The sequence below is a fragment of the Anastrepha ludens genome, chromosome 3 (genome assembly GCF_028408465.1).
Source record: "Anastrepha ludens isolate Willacy chromosome 3, idAnaLude1.1, whole genome shotgun sequence".
Lineage (NCBI taxonomy): Eukaryota > Metazoa > Arthropoda > Insecta > Diptera > Tephritidae > Anastrepha > Anastrepha ludens.
In genome coordinates this window covers 105,737,617-105,747,632 of record NC_071499.1, presented here as the reverse complement: position 1 = coordinate 105,747,632, position 10,016 = coordinate 105,737,617, and positions in this window count along the sequence as shown.

Genomic DNA, 10,016 nt, shown 5'->3' with positions numbered 1-10,016 from the left:
GACATTTCAATTGTGTCGATTGACTCGTCCCATTTGCTGGGGTGGGAGTCACAATGTGTGCGTTCTTTACCGGTGGGAGTCTTAGTAGTAGGCTACTTCTTCTGAAGGCAACTTTCTTCAATTTTTTTCTTAGTGATTTGTTTTTGATTTTGGCTATTCATTTTGAATTCTTTAGAGTCCGGACTTCAGACCGCTATCCTTACACGAAAATGCAGTTTCTCTAAGTATCGCCTTGGTTATATTATAATGGGTTATTCAATAGGTGCGCTTCAACTTTTTTCCGATAGGGAGGGCGAACGACGCAATATTTTTTATTTTTCGCTTGTCATTTGTAAACTTCGTTAGTATACATTTCATCATGGAACGCTACACACTTGAGCAACGATTGCAAATCGTGCAAATTTTTTATAAAATAATCGTTCCGTTGCTGCTACTTTAAGAGCATTACGGCCATTTTACGGTCCATTTAACAAGCCGTCCCGTTTTGGGGTTATGTGAAGCCATTGGTCTACAGTAACAAGCCGACGACGATTTGTGAGCTCAGAGCCAATATTGAACGCGAAATTGCTGGAATTTCGGCCGATTTATGCAAAAGAGTGGTCGAAAATTGGTTTCAACGATTGGACTTCGTAAAACGTGCACGCGGTGGTCATGCAAAAGAAATCGAATTACATACCTAAATGTATGTGTTCAAACTCGATAATAAAAAAAAAATTTGTTAAAAAAGTCAAACCGTTTGTGTTTTACTCAAAATAGTTCAAAAGTTGAAGCGCTCTTACTGAAAAACCCTATATATAATTTTACTGGGGCACCGAAGACCAAAAATCGGTACGGGTTAAGGTGAATGCTCAAGAAAGCTTTGTCCAAGCAAATGTTTACGCATTTGGTAAACACATAAAACTATGTCAGATCGATATGTATGGAAATCAATATTTTGGCTCCTAGTAATATCACCTTAGTAGCTTTGAAGTAGTATCTTCTTATAGTTTTATTTTTATTTTTTTTTTTAAGTCTGTAAATAATTGTTGGTTCTTTTTATACACATAACAGGTACATACATACATACTTAATTATGCAAAAAGCAGCAAACTTTAGCAAACTTACATAATTCTTTTCCGCATTTACGCTAACTAAAACAAAGCTGGACAGCTAATACTAAAACACAATTTCGTGTTGAACGGTGTTATTTATTGACAAAGTAGGTCAAACTACCGCAATATTTCTTTGATTGCCGATTGGTCTCTGTGTTACCATTAACTCACTAATAAGTTACGAAATAGTATAAAAAAGGATAATGATTACTCAAAAAAATCTACAAACACCCAACGCTCTGGACAAACACTGTAAAGGCAAATACGCACACATACACATATTTGTAGGCATGAATGTATATGTATTTCAAATCACGCGCACGAGTATGATTAATATTTAAACGCCGGAATATCTCATCTACCTTAGGGCTTGAGGCGACCTTTAATCAACGGTGCTAAATGCTCGTACACAACATTACAGCAATCAGATACATACAAATCGACAACAATTTGTGTACGATTACTCGATTATGTGAGAAAGCATCCCAGCGGTAGTAACATATTTAGATGTGCATGGGCTCGTTCCTGTATATGTGTATGGGGTAGTGAGCATTGCATACTTTTTTCGATAACATTTCTTTTTTTTTTAAACTAATGCCAAGTCCACTCACAAAAGAGCGCGAGAGAGTAAGTAAGAGAGCAAAAGTGATTGTTTGTACTTCAAAGCTCTTAAACTGCACCCATACAACTACAATTTCGCATTTTGTGTATGGGTTAGTGAGAAGTGTTTATTTCTAAATCTTCTGTGGGTGAAAGCATCGCGGCGCGCCGGAGAGCTTAACAATAATGTTAAAAATGAGAATAAGAGGGTGCACTTGTCAAAAGAGACAGCTGTTATTTCCAATAAATCGTAAAGTGACTTAATAAAGCATTACACGTAAATGAAATTTGCTTTGCCTACCACATGCACTGTTATTGTTGTAATGGCTTTGTTTTTTCTACTTTGCTTTTGTACTCATTAGTAAAGCTAGTGGTATTGTTGTTATTATGATGCCCGAAGTTGGGCGGAAGTGGAGAGCAGGGTTCAGAAGTTATGAAATGGTTGTTATTAATGCCTAAAATGTATTGGATTTTCAAAATCGTTTCATTATTATTGCTACTTGTAAATTTAAAATTGCGAGCATGGATTGCAAACCGTTTTTGTTTATTTAAATAAACGGCGTTTCCGTTCAGTTTAGTAGCATATGTATATATGTATATATGTATATAGTATGTGTGCGTTCATACTCTAAGGGCGTATAAAATAATTGAAGTGATGTAATTCATTATATTTGATTGAAAATAAGACTACACGACATAATTTGAATATTTTCATTCAAAATTCAAACTTCATACATACAGTTAGTAACAGAAGTAAGTATACACCGGACACGTTTTCAATTTTCCCCCAATCGATTCCTGCAAACAACCTAAGTTATAACAAAATTGTGTTTTATTTACATGAATGAAATACAAGAGTCATATTTGATCCAAATAATGACAAAATTTTAAAAAGGAACAAAATTATAGCTTATTATTTTAAACTTCATAAAAATTCATGTCTCAAAAGTAGGTATACGGTTCATCATATTATTAATTTGTGAAATCAAAAACATAATTAAAATCAATTCCTAGTATTTGGTAGGATAACCCTCAGACTTTACAATCGCTTTAAGTCGTGATGTCATTGATTTCACCAAGTTTTCAGTTACAGCTGGTGGTATTTTATTCCATTCCTCTTGAAGGATGTTTTTCAGTTGTTCCTTATTTCTAATCGGATGTTTACGTATTTGCCGTTTTAAATGTTCCCATAAATGTTCGATTGCGTTGGTATCCGGGTACTGTGGCGGTGTTTCAGCTGTTTTCGCACATTGTATAGCAGCCACTCTCGTACAATGTTGGATGTGTGCTTGGGGTCATTATCCTGCTAGAAACGTCCCTCCAAGGCCTAATTTCGTAGCGCTTTCTTTTAAATTATTTTTCAAAATATTTAAATAACCATATCGGTCCATAATATTTCGATAAATACCAAGTTTCCAACCCCGTTCGCAGCCATACATCCCCAAACCATCACAGAGCCGCCTCCATGCTTCACAGTGCCGGTTGCTGTTGTTGTAGCAGCATAAACATTCCCCATACTTACATACAGGGAATGCTGCTGAAGTGACAGTCCTTGGCCGGATATAAAGCCGGGTCGTTTCGGTAACAGTCGTCATTAGACGTTTAAAAGAAAAAAACCTGTTCGAATTACTCTATTGGGATATCAGTCCATAAGTTCGTGCGTTTTTTAAAGGTGGTTTTAAAATTAATAAAAAAGATATTTAAGGTATTTACTAATCAATAATATATTTTCCTTTATTATTTACAGTATCTTCCTAACGTTCAGGCAAATTTTTAATTGCCTGCTCAAAAAATTGTTTGCCCTTGGAGCCAAAATACGCTTCGATATCCCTTTTTATAGCTTCTTTTCAGTAGTAGTTCTTGTTACTCATATGGGATTGAAGTCCACGGAAAAAGTGATAATCACAAGGTGCAATATCCGGAGAGTATGGTGGATGCGGCATTAGCTCCAATCGAGCTCGTTTAGCTTCCCTAATGTTTGCCTTGCGGTATGAGTTCTTGCGTTGTCGTGGTGAAACAAAACTTTGCGTCTATTCACTAAAGACGGTCGATTTTTTGTAAGTGCCTCATTCAGGTTTGATAGCTGATGGGAATAAAAATCAGCAGTTGTCGTCTGGTTTGGTTCCAGAAGTTCATAATAAACAACAATACCGGCCATATCCCGCCAAATAGACAGGAGAATCTTCTATGGGTGAAGGCCATCTCTAGGGGTCGGTTCTGGTGTCTCATCTTTATCTATATTAACTATTGGCGTTTGCGAACAGGATTATTGTAAAGGACCCATGTTTCCTCACCAGTAAAGATATGGTTCAAAAAACTTTCATTTTCAAGCCGTTGCAGCAGCTGAGAATACACATTCACTCTCTGCTGAAGGTTGGCGACGGAAAGTCTATGCAAAACCCATTTTCCCAGCTTTGAAACCTTTCCCAACTGAACCAGGTGCCTGTGAACTGTTCCGTGCGATGAATTTAACCTCTGAGCTATCATCTCGACTGTAAATTTTGGCTCAGCTTCCACGAGTTCGAGCAAGGCGTTGGAGTTAAAGACTTCAGGACGACCAGCGCGCGGGGCATCCTCCACGCCGCAGTTACCACTTCAGAATTTCGAAAACCACTTTTGCGCAGTCCTTACACTCACGGTATCCTCTCCGTGAACAGTGCTTATTTCTGCAGCAGCAGTTGTTGCATTTTTACCACTTTTATAAAAAAAAATACAAAAAATTGCCTCTAATACGCGTTCGAAGATTCCATTTTATTTTTTAACAACGCTTGCTTCTATCCGCGATTAAAATCACTTGTTGGATGCACAACATATCAAAGAAAATATAAATATATTAGTTCCGTTATTCCGCGAATAATTTTTTGTATGCAAAAATCGTACAAAAGCGAAATTATGGGTAAATACGCACGAACTTATGGACTGCCCGATACATTTTTTTGGGCGGTCTGGATTCATCCACACAAGTTAATAATAGAAAATTTAGTTGTACATATATGCACTTACTGCTGTCATAAGTTCTGTTACAAGTTAAGCCTAAGTCTCAAGTAACATTTGTCACATAATTTATGGCAAGACTAAGTATATCTACATATTTTTAAAAATATGTTATGACTAAATTAGTATTGTTTTAAAGTAAGTTTTTAAATATTCTAAATGTTAATTAACAGAAGCAATAAATAGTGTGGTTAATTGCTTCAGAATAATAAATATTCTAAATGTTACAATAATTAACAGAAGCAATAAATAGTGGTGTTAATTTGCTTCAGAATAATAAAAAATCGGATCTCATTTGTTTTCGCTCAAGAGTACAATTAGGGTATATTATGTTCTTTTACCAGTGTAAGAAGAATCTGTTATTATTATTATTTATTTTTTTTTTTTTTTTGCTTTGTGTTTGTTTTGTAATTACACTGTAAATCTTACAGTTAGATCAGACGGTGTGAGCCGCTTTAATCTTCGTTTGATATTTTCTGCCCGTACTATTTTACGCGTTTGTTCGTTTTGGTGGACTGACAGTCGCTGTATGTACCTATATGCTTAGTGATACATTTTGTTTCTTTGGATTGTGTCTACGTTTAAGTCACGATGTATGGCTTCATTGGAAATAAACCAGCCAGGATTTGGTATATTTCGTAATATTTTGGACTGTGTTCGCTGAATAAAGACAAAACTAGACAAGTTATATATACACACAAAAAGACATCAAAATATAATCTTACTTTAAAAAACAACAAAATAAAAATCTGCCCAGCAGCAAAATACCTTGGAATAACTATTGGAGGTTGAATTAGTTTTAAAGGTGACACACAGATGGCGCTATTTATCACTTTATCGCGTTGGCAATACTGAATATATATTCATGACAAAGCCTCATCCCTAGGCTTTGTTTATCAGTATCTGTCATTTCGCTGAAGTATAAACAACGCAGTGTTTTCGTGCTCCGAGTATGTCAACTTTCGTGCCGTCGAAACGCAATTTGCGGGAAGCTTTGCTTTTCTGCTTCAATTTGAAAAAAAATACAGCCCAAGCCCGTGAATTGCTGCAGGAGGCCTACCCAGACCATACTTCGTCGATTTCAACATGTGAGTATTGGTTTCGACGATTCAAAAGTGGTGATTTTCACACCGAAGACAAGGAGCGTCTTGGCCAGCCCAAAAAGTTCGAGGACGCGGAATTGGGGGAATTGGTAAACGAGGACTCGTGCCAAACCCAAGAAGAGCTTGCTGAATCATTGGGCGTTGATAAATCAACCGTTTGCAAGCGTCTAAAAGCGATGGGAATGATCCAAAAGCAAGGACATTGGGTCCCGTACGAGTTGAAGCTGCGCGACGTCGAACGGCGACTTTTTACGTGCGAATTGCTGATCGAGCGACAAAATCGGAAGGGCTTTTTGCATCGGGTGATGACTGGCGACGAAAAATGGATCCACTACGATAACCCAAAACGCAAAAAATCATGGGGTTTACCCGGCCACGCATCAACGTTGACGGTCAAGCAGAATATTCACGGCAAGAAAATCATGCCCTGCATTTGGTGGGATCAGGTCGGCGTCGTATATTTTGAGCTGCTCCAACCGGGCGAAACAATCACGGGGGATCGTTACCGACTGCAATTGATGCGTTTAAGCCGGGCATTGAAAGAAAAACGGCCGGAAACGGTAAAAAGGCACGACAAGGTTATTTTGCAACATGACAACGCTCGGCCGCATGTTGCTCAACCTGTCAAAAAATACCTTGGAACGCTTGGCTGGGAAGTGTTACCCCACCCGCCGTATAGTCCAGACATAGCTCCCTCCGATTATCATTTGTTCCGGCATATGAGTCTCGATTTGGCGGACCAGCGGTTCTCCTCGTACGAGGCTACCAAAATATGGGTTGAGTCATGGATAGCCAAGCAGCGGCCAGAATTTTGGAGAAACGGCATCCGGAAATTGCCCGAAAGATGGGCGAAAGTTGTAGCTAGCGATGGCCAATACTTCGAATAAAATATTTTGTACCGTTTTTTCACAATAAAGCCCCAAATCTTCGAAAAAAACCTTTAAAACTAATTCAACCTCCATAAGTAAGACAGCTTTCCTATTTTCAGGAGGTACTTAGCTAAGTTAAGGGTACTATGGGTAGGGTTCGATACTCCTCAATAGTACAGCACTACCCAAAGTACTTTTAACGTGGTCGGGGGTGAAGGGCTGGATTAAGGTGTGATGCGACCCGTGCCGAGAATCTGTCAGGCTTGGGGCCCTTCTAATAAATAACCAAGTCTCGAACGGAGCTTACGGATAACTGGCGCCCTCCGTAATAACTAGCCTTACCCGTGTAGTTTGGAGCTATGCACGGGTGGGCATCCTTTCTCCGACACTCGTGGGTCCAAAAATGCAAAGCGACAATTCAAAAATAAACAACAGACCGATAGGAACAAACAGTTCCGCAATAAGAGCAACGGTCGCACCGAGCTCAAAGAAAACGCCATCCATCGGCTTAATAAGTCGATCGAAGCAAATAGCGACAGCCACAGCGAAAGCGAGGCCAGTAGCTACACAATCAGTACTGGACACAGGTCCAAGTACAAGTAGAGGTGCACTAGCCCGGCAGTCAACTGCGACTCAGCCCCCAAAAACGGTCCCGACTGGAAGCACTGCTACTGCTAGCTCCGGTACCGAAGGATGGCCGCTTGTGAGGGTGGTAGACCTTCACATTTGATAAAAATGAGAATAGCAGTGTCAGGCAAGAATAACTTCTTTTGTACATGTACGTATGTATGTATGTTTGTAGTTATATACCCAAAATTCTATATAAATTCTAAATATATATATGTATGTATCTCACATATTCAAACACACATAAATACATATGTACATGTGCATGCATGCACATAAAACATATTTAGATTTTTTTTGCAGTTAATTGGACGATTTAATTAAATGCCGATTTCCTTGAATATCGTTACAATTAACTACTAACTATGTCGATTTGGGTTACTCAATGGCTTTATCAAAGCACTAGCAACAATAACTTAATAAATATGCATAAACGGTATGAATGCTTAACATGCATACCTATGTACCCAACTATGTAACTAACCTCATGTACAGAAATTTTGTTTTGCTGTAATACACAAAATCGATTAACTCCACAAAAACTTCGCACTTTAGGGTGCGTGCATGTCGGAGCTGTGATAAGCGATAAGAGCGTCGATAAGAGCGAAGCGTAGAAAATTAATGCATGTATTTTAATAGAAGTGTGCATGTCGGAGCAGCGCGCTAACTCACTCTTCGCTCGCTATCATCGATAAGAGCGTAGAAATTATAGGTTAGTAATTTCTTCGCTATTATCGATGATGGACACAGAAGATTTTATAGGCGCAGTATTTTTAAAACCTGCAATTTGGGATCAAAAAGATCCAAATCACCACAACAGGTTCATTTTGGATAAATTGTGGCAAAGTATTGCAGCTGATACATGAACTGGTTAATAAATCAATACCTATTTATATTGAATGTAACACTGAAAACACCACGGCTAGATGTGATGACAATGCACAAAACAATATTCACAATATTCTAAATGTTTAAAATATTTCATTTTTTTTTTGTTATTTACCAATGAATATGTTAATTTTTCTCCAATAAAATTATTCGTACGTATGTACCTTATTGTAAGCATCAATCGTTCCTCTTGCAAGATTGGTCTGTTGTGGCAGTTTTGCCAATTATGCTGCAGTCGATCCGAAATTTGAGACAGAATATAATCGAATGTATCGCTTGTCATTCTCATATATTCGAAAAACTTTTTTGGATCCTGTCTCAAACTATTATAGAGATGGTGAAATTCTCCGAGTTCTAGTCTTGCTTGGTTTAGAGGATGCGCCGAAAACTGACGGTTTTCCCTTACAGTATTATGTAGATGATAATATGCAGCAATAGGCGTCAAGAACAACATATTTTCTTCCTCTGAATCACTCATTATTATAAATATTATAGCTCTTCACTTTTCAAAACTTAAATTTCAAATGCAACTAACGCTCTTATCGCAGCTCTGTTGTATACACCACACAAAACTAAAGCTCGACGCTATGCTTTTGTCGCTGCTCTTATCGACGCTCTTATCGCTTATCACAGCTCCGACATGCACGCACCCTTAGATAGCAGTACTCTAACAGCTCTCCCACTACCCCCCTAAGTGCTCACATACCATTTCTCATCGTCGGTGATTTTTTCGCTGCAAGAGCGACTAATAGCAGAGTATGTTAATAGGTACACTCGGCATCATAGTTGGCGGCCAGTCGAATTGTTTGTCTGCATTTGTATGGTTTCTGGAAACGTACGACAGTCGGTAACATTCTACTTTTACTATACCTTAAGTCCGGCGGAACAACAATGTAGGCAGCACACAAGAATGATATCATTCATTTAATTATCATAGCATGCGGCTGATTTGTTTGCATTTCGCAATACTTTCATTGTGACATCCCTTTGCGTTTTTTATGATATTTCATCGAATCCATTCTGGCGGGCCTATAACATTGTCTAATTGTTGTGTGTATTTTGTATACAAAAGGAAATAGCCATTGTGGGATCTCTTAGAATTTACCTAGATACATATTCAATACAGAGCCCTGGCATTTCTGCCAGATAATATTACTATTTCAATGAATTGGTTATATTTTTGAGTACAATATACCGCATTTACCTTGACAGCGTGTATAAACCAATTATCAGATAGTACTAAATGCAATTCAAATTCAGCGGAGGAAGGGGATCGCACGATCGTTTTGCAACATTTCAGCGCGAAAAAACGATTCCCTTGCGAAAAAATGCGCAACAAAAAAATTGCATATCGGCGCGTACATACATACATACATACATATACTAATGCCTGCGGGTATTTACGGTATTTGCTAATGTAATCTCATTTCGACAGCACACCCAAATAACATAATAAAGCAGAACAGCGCGCTCTCCGCAGTGTAACTCTCTGCAATTTGCCAACATCCCCGATTGTCTGCTCTTGCGCTCTGCCACACTATTTCTCTCAATTTGCGTGTGGTCTACTGTTCGTGGCTCATACAATCACAGTAATTTAGTGCCGTTAACAGAAGTATTGTAAAATTACCTTTATTCAGTCGGTCGCTCATCGGCCAATTGGTATGTTAGTGTTTTTAAGCGGCACAAAATGGTGACGCACTAACTCTGTATCGCTCGTCGCTGGTGGAGAAAAAGCACGCATCCGCAAAGGCGTAGAATATGGCGTTAACGACACGCCATGCAAATAAGTATGAATGTTGGTTTCATAGGCGCAGGAGAGGCGTGGACGGTAGGATTTGCTGTTT